This window comes from Cornus florida, unplaced genomic scaffold, assembly GCF_030987335.1.
Source record: "Cornus florida cultivar Cherokee Brave unplaced genomic scaffold, ASM3098733v1 CherokeeBrave_3.0.0_Hap2_Chr01, whole genome shotgun sequence".
NCBI classification, from domain to species: domain Eukaryota; kingdom Viridiplantae; phylum Streptophyta; class Magnoliopsida; order Cornales; family Cornaceae; genus Cornus; species Cornus florida.
In genome coordinates, this window is record NW_026775571.1 from 98,861,683 (window position 1) to 98,877,016 (window position 15,334).

Sequence of the window (15,334 nt, forward strand, 5' to 3'; positions counted from 1 at the left end):
AGAGATACAATCAAAAGCCAGGGCATGTAAACTCTCCCTAGCTGCCAAATAGGCCTGCAAGTTGGATTGGCCCAACCCAGCCCAGTCCTAACCCAACCTCAACCCGAATCGAGTTAGGTTGGACCAACCCGAATTATATTCAACATGGGTTATGATTATAACCCAGCCCGAATATTTTTGAACCGGTTAGGTCGGGTTGACGGGTTAAAAACTTTTTTTAAAACTTTTTTTTGTTTTTGGCAATATATATATATATATATATATATATATATATATTATATTTGATTATATTATTATTAAAAACAAATTATATATATATATATTATATTTTATTTGGGGGGGGGGCAAGTTTAGAGAGAGGCGATTGGGGAAGGCTAAAATGATTATATTTGATTATATTATTATTAAAAACAAATTATATATATATATTATATATTTTATTTAGGGCAAATCATTTTAGCCTTCCCCAATCGCCTCTCTCTAAACTTGCCCCCCCCCCCCATCTCTGCAACAACTGCAAACTACAAAAACTTCAAAGCTCATATATTTCAATTTCATCTAACTGCAACAATCAAAAGTTCAAAACCCATATCGGCATATCATTTCAGATTGTTCAAAAAATCAAAAACCAGATCTTTCAGATGTCCATCGCCCGCTGTTCCAGATCGGGTTCGCCGTTTGCCGTCGGCAAAGCTTCAACCGCTGTCTCTCAACTCTCGACCATTTTAGATCGTTCAAAAAATCAAAACCCAGATCTTTTAGTTTTCATCACTCGCTGTTCCAGTTCGCCGTTCGCTGTTCGCAAGCTTCAACCGTTGTCTCTCTCTGCAACTGCTACCTTGTATGTATGGGGACGGTACACAGAGAAAGAGAAAGAGAAAGAGGGAGAGAAAGAAGAGAGAGAGAGAGAGAGAGAGGGGGGGGGGGGGGGGGGGAGAACGGAGGAAAAAAAAGAAAAAAAAAAATTATTTTATTTTTATTTTTGGGTTTTGGGTTGGGTTCGGGTTGAACCCGAGCCCAACCCGAATATGTCTGGATTTTGACAAAACTCAACCCGAACATGAACCCAATTTGTAAACTTAAAGTCCAAATTTCAAATTCTTGGGTTGGGCTGGGTTAGCCCGCCCAAGTTACAGCCCTACTGCCAAAGCAAATTTTGAACAGTGAGCAGCAACATTAACATTGTAACTTCTAAAACATAGCCCAATACAACATAGTAGCTCACATTAAACCCCCCCAAAATCACTCTTGAATAGAAAAAAATTCCCATCTGTGATGTAACAATGAGTAAAGGTTAATTCTAATTTCTATCAACTTTTTGATTCCTACATATCAACCATGTTGCGCTCTAATTATCCTTCATGATGGGATAGTAACTGTTACCGATGACATTTCCTCTCACTTTTGCGGTGCCCTTCCCTCACCCCAGCTGTTCTTTATGTGAAAGAATTTCTCTTTATTGTTATCAGTCCCAAATCCGTAAACCAAAACACCATGGTAACTGAGACCAACTGGGGTCTTGGCGCTGAAAAGATTCCCTATTACAAACAAAGATTAGCAATTGTTTCTCTAATTAAAAATGAATTACTAAGCAATATTATTTGTTTGTAAAACTGTTAAGACATCTTAGCAAACCTCTTTGTATTTTGTAAATTCCTTGTGGACATCAATCTGTGCAGCTATAGGGCCATCCAACAGGGCTTCGACAAGACTGGTTTCCTCACCATGTGTTATTTGAACAAACTGTTGATCATGGCTGCTTTATGTACCTGAAGCAAGATTAGCTAGTAAAAGAAACAAAGAAAATGAACTTTTTTATGACACAAAAAACTAGTAATTTTTTTATTACATTATCAGACTTGCAATCTTCTTTCTTCCCTTAAAATTTTTAGTCTGACTCACTGCCGAATCACCTCGTTTTGGATCTGGATTTGGAGCTCCTTTCTTGGGGGGTTCTGCACAATTTTGGTAGAGACAGTCTATCAGTTCTTGACATGAAAGCTCAACCATATGTGGCTTTGGATTTTGAATCTGCAGATGAGATTCCAGAATCTCCTTTGGCCCAACAACACACTAAAATGAGAAACCAGACTATTACATACATCATTATTCTAGTTATTAAAGATATAAAACAGAAATTAATTTAAAGATACTCACAATAAGGGACTTGGTCCATAACCTTCTTCCAAACCTTTCCTTTTTTCATCCAAGTTAGAAAGAGAGGAATTTCCAGACCCTGTAAAAAATAAAAAATACTATAATATAGAATAAAATACCAATCAAGTGTAGAACATAATGCATTTGGCTGAGGTGTGACCATTCAATAAATAAGTTCATTTATATAAATACATGTATCCTCCTCACTTCTTAGAAGAGTCGAAACAGAGCCATTTTAATTTAAAAAGGAACACCATGAAAAAAGATGATGAGAGGAAGAAATTGAAAAACACAATGGAATAAAATAAAGTGGAATTAGGAGTTCTAGGGAAAGTTGAAAATAATGAAGATAAATATAAATAAACACTCTCACAGAGGTTATGAGTATGCTTCCGGATTTCGATTCGTGAGGAAACAGTAACCCAAAAAAGAAAAAAAAAAAAAGAAGTAAAAGTAAAATGCATTTGAGGACGCATACCTGGTTTTTTTTTCCGACTCTATCCAATCCAAACTTCTCCGTATTAGTCATTCGAAAATTTTGTATCACCTAAATTGTAAAGATCAAAGGGAATAAAATAATTAAAAATTGGAAATTAATACTTAAAAAAAAAAAAAAAAAAAAAAAGTATTTAGTAATGATAGCGTAAAACCAGAATATTGATGTGTAATAACACTAAATGAATAGCATAAACAAGAACAAAGCATATGCACAAACAAAGTGTACAGCAGATGAAATGGGCAGGATAATGGTATTATTAATTTATGGATCCCATTATAATATGTATAAAACAATACATGATCTGATTGGGGAAACAGAAAACAAAGATTATGACAGAAACTCTCAGAAACAGAAATCTCACCTTGCCTTGCCTAACAGGGTCAGGGTCAGGGTCACGCTCTTTTCTTTCTTTTGGAACCATTTTAGATGGGTCTCTGTCTCAAACGGCCTCCTCCGACAGTGATCCGGTGAAAACCAGTGAGAGAGAGATATGAGTGCTTGGAATTACTGGGTGGGTATATAAGAAAATAGCAGAAAAACAATTAATGGGTTAGAGTACTGAGCATTTAGAACAAGTCTGATGCTCCACCAACTCTCTGCATTTAAAACTTAAAACCCACCTGCTATCTTCAGAATTTTTAAAAATCAAATTTAATGCTAGAGAAAGTTGTTGATATTTGCATAGTAGAGTGAACAAACATAGAGAGAAAAAAAGCTGATGTAGAGAGAGAAAACAAGTCATTGCGTTTAAAATTATTAATTTAAATATATTAGTGATTGAAAATGTTGTTCGGTGGCTCTTACTACAATCAATTAGGTTTAATTATACATTATATTTGTTAATAAGTTTTTGTACACTCCATATTTGTGGTAATATCATAAAATGAAAATTTAGTGAACGAATAATTTTTTTGATAGCTAGAAATTAGGATGCATTTAACAATTAATTAGGAATCTGGAATCCAAGGGCGGATCCAGATTGTGGAATTCATGGCAAGCCCCTTCCAACACTGTGGAATTCACTCAAAAGCATTCTTTTTGTAAGTATTTTAATTTTCAAGAAGAAACTTTAGATCTTTACCCTATATTAAGTACTTTTGCTTGTCAAAGTTCTTGTTATGATTTTTTTTTTTTAGTTCTGAAAAGATTTCCATCTTCAAAAAGATTGGCATGTTGATAAAAATTGTTTCAGATTCAATCTCTACAAAAAAAAAAAAACACAGAAGCAGAAATAGAATTTAAAGAAATAAAAAAAAAAAAATTGTTTTGCTGAAATAAAATGTAGATTACGGTATTACCTAAAAATGCAATGCAAATTTTGTTACTAAAATATATATATATAAAAGATCATGAAAAATTTCACCAAATAGGATTTAGTTTGCAAAACAAGAATTACAGAGCTTGATTAGTTGATTTAGAAGAAAAAAAATTAAAACAAAACCCATACATACAAGTTAGCAGTTGCAGAGAGAGAGAGGGGGGCAAGCTTGAGAGTTGAGAGCCAGCGGCTGAAGCTTGTGAACGCGAACCCGAACTGGAATAGCGGGCGATGGAAACTGAAAGATACGGGTTTTGATTTTTTGAACAATCTGAAATAATATGCCGATATGGGTTTTGATATAGGTAATAGGTTTTCAACTTTTGATTCTTGCTGACTGAACTGAAATATATGGGTTTTGAACTTCTGATTCTTGTAGATTTTGTAGTTTGCAGTTGCAGAGAGAGATAGAGGCGAATGCTGAAATGATTTGCCCTAAAAATATTTGACGGCGTTTGTTGCCCTAAAAAATGGTCAGGGCCGGTCCGGGCTTATTTGGGCTTTATTTTAGCATGTTGTTGAGTTGACTTGGGTCTAATTGAGTAGGCTAATATTATTAATTATTTTGTTTTTGAGCTAAGTTAAAAATAGTATATAATTTTTTATTTTTTTTTTGTGGTTGGGCTCAAGTCCACCTCTACATCTGCCGTGCTGCATCTTTATTTCCTTGTAAAGCTTTTCCAAGCCCCTCTAATCCTTGGCATCTCTAATTTCTAGCTATCGTAGCTGCTAGGTAAAAAATAAAAAATTACCATATACTTGGCGGAGTGGGGGAATAAAAAATTATCATATATAATTTAAGGGAAGTGTAAAAAATACCCTTTAAGTATATATTTTGAAATGCTTTTACCCTATTTAAAATAATGTGCAAAAAAACAATTCTATTCTTTTCAATTTGTATAAAAATATTCCTCAATTAATATAATATCCATTTTACTCTTTTACTATACCAAAAATGCCCCTACCAAATTCACTAATCTATTGTAATAATTGGAGTTTACTGTTGTGAGTTCGTTTGTGATTTATCAGTTTTGGAGAGATTATGCACATAAGCGGGGTGAAAGAAAATAAATTGAAACAATTATTGGCGAGTTTGGTTCTTGGATTTAATGAGGACAAAGAAATGGAAAGATAGGAAGTAAAGTAAAGCCATTTCCCCAATGTATCTTGCTTTCTAAAAAGTATTACATTCGATCTCACAACCTTTGGCATCACAATGGGCAAGATGGGTTGTGGATGAACTTTGTCAGTGCTCGGATGGTGGAGAGACGGAGACGGCGACAACGAGCTTGGTCGGTGGAGACAGGGTGGTGCAGTGGTGAGCTAGGCTTGTGGAGGGCTCGGCCGTGATGGTCTGACCAGCGATGGAGGGTCGGCTATGGAAAGGTCGACCGGTGAACTGCGGGTGGTGAGCAAGAGGGAGGACTCGCGGGATTGAACGGCAATGGCCTTGCGACGGGCAAGGCGATGACGGATCGGCGAGGATGAAGACGGACCAGCGAGGATGAAGAGGGACGGTGATCAAGGAGAACTCGGCTGGAACTGATGGCGATTCGCGAGGACAGTGAGCTTGGATCAGCGGTCGACGAGCAAGAGGGAGACTTGGCGGGTGATGGCGATGGCAACGAACAACGATTAGTGAATTCGTGATTTCGGCGATGGGTTGTGAACTACGGCTTCGGATGATTAGTCTGATTTCGATTGGGATTCGTCTCCGGCAGGTTGTTGGGTCTTGCTGGTAGCGGTCGCAATTCGTTGTGCCGTTCTCCTTAGGGGGGTTGTTCTTTCGGTGGGTTTGTGTGACAATTGCATTGTGGACGTTTGGGGTTGCAAATTGGTGGTTGGTTGTTGTTTGGTTGATCAATTTGTTGATCAATTTTCTGGTGTCTTCTTCTCTTCCACCGGCGAACTGGTGGGTGTATAGATTTTTGGGTGTTTTTTTTTAGGCGGCCCTTTTTTAGTCATTTCACAAAATATTATGTTTTTATATATATTATTATATGTATAGATAAGGGTATTTTAGTCATAAATGTGTGAGTAGGACTTATTTGCACAAATATCATAGTTTAGGAGTATTTTTTGCATGTGAGGGGTGCCATATGCACCGTAAGCATCCTATTGAGGTGTTTTGTGCACTTCACTCTATAATTTAATTGGTCGGGGGCATGTATATAATTGGCGCGGAGCAGGGAATTAAAAATTACCATATATATTTAATTGCCCGGGCTGTTTGGTTTGTGAGTGATTTCTAGTTTAAAGCTCGGATTTTGAAATGAATTTCAAATATGAATTTTTTTTCGGATTAGATTAGGATACATGACACATGAAATGGATCAACTTAGATATGAGATTCGATCCAAAACTAACCCAATTCAATAGATTAGAATTTGTTTGGATTAAACCATAAATTCATGACTTTTGGATAAAATTGTATCCATAGGATCCAACTTGATCGGACTCGGATTTAATATTAGACTTGAACATTAAAATAAGTATTTTTATTTTATTTTATTTTATATTGGCAAAAAATACACATCACTTACACATTTACTTTATCCATTTGGAAGCTCAAACCCTCGTGATTCTCTTTGAGAGGGAGATGAGATAATGCAAGGCCTTGGTCATTAAAATAGGAATTTGGACTTGAATTTACATAGAAATCTTCCATTTTATTGGTTAATAAAAAAACAAAAAACTATACTTTATCACACATGGTGTGTCTTCCCCTTCCAGCAGGATCAGAAAAGGTTTGGGCCTAGAACTTAGGACTTGCAGGCTCAAAGCTCTCCCAGTTTGTTCTTTATTCCCTTCCTTTTCAATTTTAGCTTCTGTGATTTTTTTTTTTTTTTTCCTTCCTTTTTTTTCGAAATATTAAGCAATAGTTAGAATAATTACAAGGAGGCCTTCGGCCGAAGAAGCCCAAAATATGCAGAAAACAATTAGTCCGTCGAAAGAGCTCAATCCATTAGAAAAGAAGACCCTTATAAGAGAAGCCCAGCCCAAAACCCAACTAAAAAACCATAATTAACATGTTTTTCAGCGTGCAAGACTCTCCATATACCTATATTTTGGCACATTTTAAGCTGAGACCACGGATCCTAAGATTTTAAGATTTAGGCAGGTCCGCTTAAACACATACTCACACCCGGTACATGCACCAGATTTAGGTAACAAATTGATATCCTATTAGTCCCGGAGAAAAAATAAAAAGAAAAATAAAGGAAAAAGAAATAAAATAAATTTCATGTTTCTAAGTAATCATCTAACTTTATTAGCTTTCTACCCAATAAATGAAAAGAAAATCATAAGTTATTGACAACTTAACCTAAGGGATATTACCATACACTTTCACATGCCTTGACACTGTAAAATCATCATCATCATCATCTTCGTCTTCGCATAAGGTTTCACAGGTTAAAGACAATCTTTACTCAAAGAATTGAACCTGAATCCTTCTGTAGTTGTTTTTCTGTTAAGTATCTTACACAGGTCCACTGGCCAATACCAGTAGATGATAGGATAAAAACCAGAATACTTTATAATAACCAATATAAAAATATAGAACCATACAATTCAAGTTATCACTCATAACAACAAATTAATTATGTTTATTTCCAGAAAGTACTTAGAAATCTAGAGAGAGCAAAGTATAGAAATCAATGGATGGATCTAGCCTTGGACAATAGAGAACACTTATAAAGGTTGCGAAGGTCTTTTGAAGATGCACTCAAATTAGGTTCCATATTTGGCAGTTCAAACAAGGGAATCAGTGGTTAGACTCGCAGAAGGGCAAGCAGAACAGGCGGAACACCTGGCTTGAGATTTAATTATGGTTCGGGATTTTATGTTAAACCGAGGAAAAGCCGAACCTATTTTCACAAGTGAGTACTGGAAAGTACTCAAGAGTGACATGTAGAGAGGCAAGTATGAGAAAGCAAAGATGGTGACGGGGAGGAAAGCAACTGAGTATAAGGCGATTCTTGTCCAATGTTGCTTATTACGTATCGTTAGGATAATTGTTGCTGCAAAAGCCAACATCATCATTGAAATAGACAAAATCAGGAATGTACTCCTAGCATCAGTTTTTGAGGAAGAGACTGTTTGAAGTCCTTTAATCGAAAAGCGGATGTGAGGATGGAGAGAAATGTAACCACCGACGTCAAAGCGAGTGTAAGGGAGAGAGTACGTCAGCAATGGCGAATATCACAAAGAAAGGCTGGTTGAGAAGAATGGGGTAACCGGTACTTTGGTTTGGGCCTCCTGGTACTGTGTAGACTGCAGCAAAGGCAACGGTGGCAATCAGCACAGCAACAATGGAGCAATTTTCTGCAGTGCGCTTTAGCCATTCTTTGGCGTCTGTACGGAGTTTGTCCTTATTATTGGCAAATAGATGTTTAGCAGTCTCCCCCTTAGAGTTGAAGTGCTTGGTGAAATGGGTTTCAGAGAGTTTTTGCACACGCTGCACGTAGTAGAAGCACACAAAGAACTTTGTTTTAGTTTTAACACAGGTTTAATTTCTGAATTCTTATGTTTTTTTAGTCCCTTCACAATTAAAAATGAAGCACAGTGCTTCAAGCTGTTGGATCATAGTCCCTAGCATTAACGGATACAGAATTGGACCAACAGTCTTTGATCCACTGGCTTGAAGCCTCCATAATGGCCATGCTTGTATGCTATGAAATAGCATGTGTTTGTGTGGATGCTTATATGGAATGTAAGGATCGTACCTCAAACAATAGCAATTCCTCTTGCAATAATAAAGCAGGGCTTCGCATGTCCTCAGCTGCACGATGTGTTCTTTTTCTCCCAACCATATGCAGTATGGAGTTCCCATCATTGTCAATCTTCATCATGAGCCTCATCATTGGGATTTCCATTTTTTCTACAAGGTCAAAAATTTGCATTTGGCAATGCTTGACTGCAACGTGTAAGATATTACACCCATCATCATCAATATGCTCGACTGCTTGAGGATATATCTTGAGTATCTCTTCAACAATTTCTATAATGCCTGCCTTAGTAGCCAAAAATAATGGAGTTTCGGCAGTGTCTACAGTGCTCGCATGACTAGTTTGGGTCATTTGTACTACCTCTACTCCATATTTGTGGGTCTTAGTTTTACTCCGACCAATTGCAGATTCAGTGGCCTCCCATGAGGTATCTTTTTCTATCAAGAACTTGGCAAGTTTCAAAGCAGACTCATACCTCTGTTTTTGCTTCCTAATTGCTTCCCATAAGGGCACCCGATAACATGATTCTTTTCAAGAAATGAAAAGTCAGTACCCCCATTCAAGGGGGGAAAAAAAAGTCAGTCAAAGTTGTCTACATATATAAAGATTGAAACGGTAAAACTACAAGAAATACATGTTTGTCTATGCTGAACCATGAAATCATCATGAGAGAAGGAATTCTATCAAAAAGACTCTTCCAAGAAACCAAAATGATTATCATATTATGACGATAATGCATGAGAAAAAACAATGCTGTAAACTTTACCATACAGCCCTTTACCTTCTTCTTTCACAATAGTATCTTTGGTTACAACACCTGCAAACACCCAAATTTTTTCCCTGATATTTAGGACTTACCTTATCACAGAGAAAAAATGAAAGAAAAGAAAAGAGAACAACAAATCAGAACAAACATAAACATGGAATTAAAGATCAGTTTTGTAAAGTGTAGTGGAATAACTAAAGGAATCTTTTATTGGCATTGTTGAAATGGAAGTATAAAAAGATATTAGGGCTCCATTGGTTATCAAGAAGATGAAGTGAAAGACAAAAAAGAAAGGTCCCAAGTTTAGATTGCTTTCATCACTTTCTCCAAGCAAATGAAGATCATACGAAAAGAAGGAAAAGTCCATGGAGCTCAAGTTAAAAGGAAAAAAATCATACAAGAGTAGATGAGTCGCTTGAGGGAACTGACTTTACTCCCGCTTCTGAATGCTGATTGTGGAGGGAAAAAACGACCTCCAATAAAAAGCGCACACGTCACCACTACCCATATCTACATTCCAAGGACATATAAGGCCCATCATGCTCAAGCCCAAGTTGAGGGTATTTACAGCCCAAGACCATTGTTATTTGTCCTTCAACTTCCATCAAGGCCGAATCAAGAAGTCATCAGCCCAGCTTATGAGTATTTAACATCCGGCCTGTTACTCAAGCCCAGCCGGATAAAAATATATTCGGCCCAAGAATGCACAAGTCCTACCATATGGAGGATTTACTGTAGAAGGAAAATTCTATAGGAAGTTCTGTACAAGGCAAGTTCTATGTATGGAGAATTCAACAATGGAAAAAACCCTATTAGAAAAGAATGGTTATATAGAAAGAATTGGAGGGCAAGCAACGCGAGTCCTACCATAATCTTGCAATCTTTTGTATATAAATAGAGGCTAAGACCTCCAATAAAGGATCAAGCAATTCTACGCTTCTCTACATACTGTTCTTATTTATTTTTATTGTTTTTGAGTGAGTTGTTTTATTTTTCTCAATCATTATTGGTTGGGCGAAATTTTGCACCTACACTTTGGCGCCGTCTGTGGGAAATGTATAGAAATATACTCCCACTTGTTCTTCAAATTAAATCCTTTAGTCGTGTCTGGAATGTCAAATGGAGAGTCAGCAATGAATTAACAGATAGAATTGATGCAAAAGATGCGAGAAGAGTTCTTGCACCAATTTGAGACACTCCGACAAGCAAACGATACGAGTGTCGCCCAGATAGCTGCGCTTCAGCAGCAGACTCATACGCTGCACGTGGCCATGGCCAGGCTAACGCCACAACCACCACCAGGCGATGCTGCGGCACCACCCCCCACCCGGAATTTACCTCCGGTTCACGAGCCTCCAGCCAACGAGACACCACCCAACGGGGCTTGACCTAGTGAGGTTCAGCAAAAGCAAGGGACAAGGTCTGAGGCGGTTGCTTCGGATAATCTCCCGCATCGCACACAGGACGAACAGGCCGAGTCCAGCCATAGGCTTACGGTATGGTCCAATGGCGTTCCAGATGGCGCACGTGTACAAGATGCCTTCGACGAAAAGAAGCTCTTGAGAGTCCAGACACCAGCCGAGATGGCTAGAGAGCACAAGAACTCCTTGGTCAAGACCCCCTTTACTGACGAGGTGTACCTTGTGGAGAGGCCGAAGAAGTTCACTATGCCATCCTTCACCCAGTTCGATGGGGCAGGAGACCCCTCTCGGCATCTCGATCATTATGCGCAAAAGATGGCACTGGACGATCATAACGATCCGTGGATGTGCAAGGTTTTTCCTACCAGTTTAACCGGAGCAGCGTTAGAATGGTTCAGGAATAGGCCACACAAGTCTATCCCTGACTATGAGACCTTGTGCACTATGTTCTTAGCCCAGTATTGCGGAAATAAGAAGCAGAAGAAAAATATCGCCAGCCTTTTCATTATAAGGCAAAGGAAGGGAGAAACTTTGCAAGATTTTTTATCCAGGTTTAACATGGAGGCCTCGGAGATAGCAGATTGCCATTCTGCCACAGCAATCGAAACATTTAAGTTGGCAATGATCCAGGGAACCAAGTTTCACACATCCTTGGTCAAATATTTCCCCCCGGATATGCAGACTTGAACACTAGGGCACAAATCTACATTCGGTTGGAGGAAAACGTAGCTCACCGTGCACAGCACGCTACCCTCGTCATAGTGGAAAACAAGTCTCGAGAGAAAGCTGCGAACACAAGGATGCAGAAGGTTCCTCATACCGCCACACAAGTCACCCAAGCGTCTGAGAAAAGGCGAAGGACAGAGGACAGGCTTACCCCTCTCCGTACTACCTTGGCGCGCTTATTCCAAGAGAATAAGACAAGGTTCGCGACTCCTCAGCCCATGAAACAACCCTTGGAGCAGAGGGACAAAAACAAACATTGTGCCTACCATAGAGATTATGGGCACACCACCAATGACTGCAGGTCCCTACAGCGACAGGTAGAAAGCATGATATCGAGAGGAGAATTGGTAGAGTATCTCGCCACGAAGGAGCACGTAAAACCTCGGGAGGTTAACCCTCGACGGATAGAGGGCGGTCAGGTAAAGGTTATCCATGTTATACATGGAAGGTCAGAGGATGATGAAGAGTCTGAAGAGTTATATAGATCTAGGCTGAGAGAGGCTCATAAGTTACGAAGATTGTCTTCGGTAAACACGGTTGCACCAGGCAGCATCAACATTGGATTCGGTAACAATGATCTTTCTAGAGTCCAGTGCCCGCATGAGGACCCCTTGGTCATCAGCCTCCTGGTAGCGAATTACATGATCAGGAGAGTGCTGATAGATCCGGGAAGTAGCGCCAACATCATTACAAAAACAGCTTTTGATCAGTTTGGAGTTTCACCATCGTCCATCAGGCCAACTTCCGGCCCCCTAATGGGATTTGACGGTACTAAGGTGAATCCGCTTGGGGTGATCGATCTATCCGTTACTGCGGCAAAAAGAACTCTGAAGGAAAACTTCGTCGTGACAGAGATTCATCCATCTTATAACCTCATTATGGGGAGAGGTTGGATCCATCGTATGAATGGAGTCCCCTCTACACTTTATCAAGTAATGAGGTGTTTATCCCCGGATGGCAGGGAGGTAATCGACCTCTGGGGAGACCAGGTTGCTGCCAAAGAATGTTACATGCTAATGTTACACGAAGCAAAGAAAGCGTCGAAATCACCTCAGTCAGAGGCGAATCCCAAAGACGCAATCAAATAGCAGTTACAGTATCCTCTGCCCAAGTATCTCAAGGCAGAGGAAGAAGCCGAAGCTGAAGCACCCACCGAGGAGTCCCTCGAAGCTATAGAGGTAGTCCTCGGAGACCCTCAGAAGATCACCTACATTGGCTCATCTTGCACAGCCGAAGAGAAGGAAGCATTGATCAGGGTCATTCGGTGCAATTCGGATGTCTTTGCCTGGGATCACTCGGACATGGTGGGGATCAATCCTACAGTCTCATGCCATAGTCTGAGGGTTAACCCAGAGTTCAGGCCAGTCAAGCAGAGGCACCGACGGTTCGCACCTGAACGGAATCGCATAATAGCCGAGGAAGTAAATAAACTATTACAAGCAGGATTCATTCGAGAGGTGCAATACCCACAATGGCTCTCAAATGTAGTAGTCGTTCAAAAGAAGAATGGGAAATGGAGGGTATGCGTAGATTATACCAACCTTAACAAAGCTTGCCCAAAAGATAGCTTTCCTCTGCCCAAGATTGATCAAATGGTGGATGCTATGACGGGTTATGAAAGGCTCACATTCCTCGATGCATACTCCGGCTACAATCAGATTCCCATGAATCCTGAAGATGAGGAGAAAACCGCTTTCATCACAGAAACGGGCACTTATTGCTACAGAGTGATGCCCTTCGGTCTAAAGAATGCCGGAGCCACCTACCAGCGACTTGTCAATAAAATTTTCAATAATCTGCTGGGAAATACAGTTGAAGCCTATATCGATGATATGGTGGTCAAAAGTATACGGAAAGAGGACCACCCGAAGCACCTCCAGGAGGTCTTTGATACTCTCAAGAGATACAATATGAAGCTGAACCCCACCAAGTGCTCATTCGCCGTCTCGTCAGGACAGTTCCTTGGGCACGTCGTAAATAAAAGAGGAATAGAAGTAAGCCCAGCTCAGGCAAAGGCACTCATACAGAACCAGGAGCTGAAAACCCGCAGGGAAGTGCAAGTTCTAACCGGCCGAATTGCGGCTCTCAGCCGGTTCATATCCCGATTATCTGATAAGTATAAACCTTTCTTTGATGCTATTCGATCCAAAAACAAAGATATGTGGGGACCTCAGCAGCAGGAAGCTCTCAATCAATTGAAAAGCTACATGACAAAACCTCCAATCCTTTTTGCTCCAACGCCCGGAGACACTCTCATCCTGTACCTGGCAGTATCAGCTGTAGCAACAAGTGCAGTGTTGATCAAAGAAGGAGGCAAGGTTCAGCAACCAATCTTTTACACAAGCAAAACGATGACGGATGCCGAGATACGGTACAGCAAGACAGAAAAGGTGATCCTGGCGTTAATTTATGCCAAGAGGAAACTTCGACATTACTTCGAGTCTCACAGCATAGTGGTACTTACAAATCACCCTATACGGGCTATCCTAGCTAAACCAGACCTGTCTGGTCGAATTACAAAATGGGCTATTGAACTTAGCTCTTTTGACATCACCTATGCACCGAAGGTATCTCACAAGGGGCAGTCGGTAACGGATTTCCTACTAGAGTACGAAGATCAACCTGAGGAACCGACACTTCAAGAGCCATACTGGGAGTTACGAGTTGATGGCTCTTCCAACCGGAAAAGGGCCGGGGCCGGGATTGACATCACAACACCCGAGGGTACCAAGCTGCAGCAGTCAATTTTGCTAGATTTCCCATCTACTAATAACGAGGCCGAGTATGAGGCGATGCTCGCCGGACTTCGGCTAGCTAAACAGCTACAGGTACGATGTTTAAAAGTTTTTAGTGACTCACAGCTTGTGATCAATCAAGTGACAGGGCAATATTCTCCCAAGGAGGAACATATGAAGTTGTACAAAGATGCTGTAGAGAGTGCTATCCGGGAGTTCGATCAAATCGAGTTCCATCAGGTACCACGAGATGAAAATGCCGAAGCAGATTGATTGGCTGTAGCCGCATCATCTTCAGATGAAGAGTTGGTTCGGCTTGTTCCAATTGATGTTCTCGAAGAGCCCAGCATTAATCCCCAGCAAGAGGTGATGGTGATCCCGGAAGTACCACGCGAGCCCTGCTGGATTGATCTAATCGAGGCCTACCTCAAGGAAGGGGTTCTCCCGAATCAGAAAGCTGAGGCAAGGAAGCTCAGGCTTACCGCGGCTAAGTACGCAATCATCAATAACCAGTTGTACCGAAGGTCATTCTCCGGTCCCTATCTCAAGTGTTTAACCCCTACTGAGGCTCTCATAATTCTAAAACAAGTTCATGAAGGAGATTGTGGAAACCACTCCGGAGGAAGATCCCTTGCACACAAAATTCTAACCCAGGGGTATTTTTGGCCATACTTGGCTCGGAATGCCGAGGAATACTCAAGAAGATGTGATAAGTGTCAGCGCCATGGTCCAATAAAGCATCAACCTGCCGAAGGTTTGCACGCCATGGCTAATCCATGGCCGTTCGCCCAATGGGGGATTGATATAGTAGGACCGTTGCCCAAAACCATGGAAAAAAAAGAGCATGTGCTTCTGGCTACGGATTACTTCACCAAGTGGGTGGAAGCTGAAGCCTTCTCTAGCGTCACCCACAAAGAAGTAAAGCATTTCATTTGGAGCAACATTATTTGCCGGTTTGGGGTACCAAAAGTCATCGTAATGG

At 40.3% G+C, this 15,334-nt stretch overlaps 1 long non-coding RNA gene across 4 annotated transcripts; it reads right to left on the reverse strand.

Moving 5' to 3' along the window:
• Positions 1-522: 522 nt before the first annotated feature.
• LOC132308748 (uncharacterized) lies at positions 523-4,645 on the reverse strand. Of its 4 annotated transcripts, XR_009482470.1 has the most exons (7): positions 4,108-4,645; positions 3,018-3,163; positions 2,636-2,704; positions 2,158-2,236; positions 1,850-2,073; positions 1,636-1,769; positions 523-1,538 (listed from the first exon to the last, which is right to left on the reverse strand). It is a non-coding gene; the product is annotated as an uncharacterized LOC132308748 (long non-coding RNA). The 4 variants fall into 4 exon arrangements; XR_009482465.1 differs by having other exon boundaries at positions 3,018-4,645; XR_009482466.1 differs by having other exon boundaries at positions 1,850-2,055; positions 3,018-4,644.
• Positions 4,646-15,334: the final 10,689 nt, after the last annotated feature.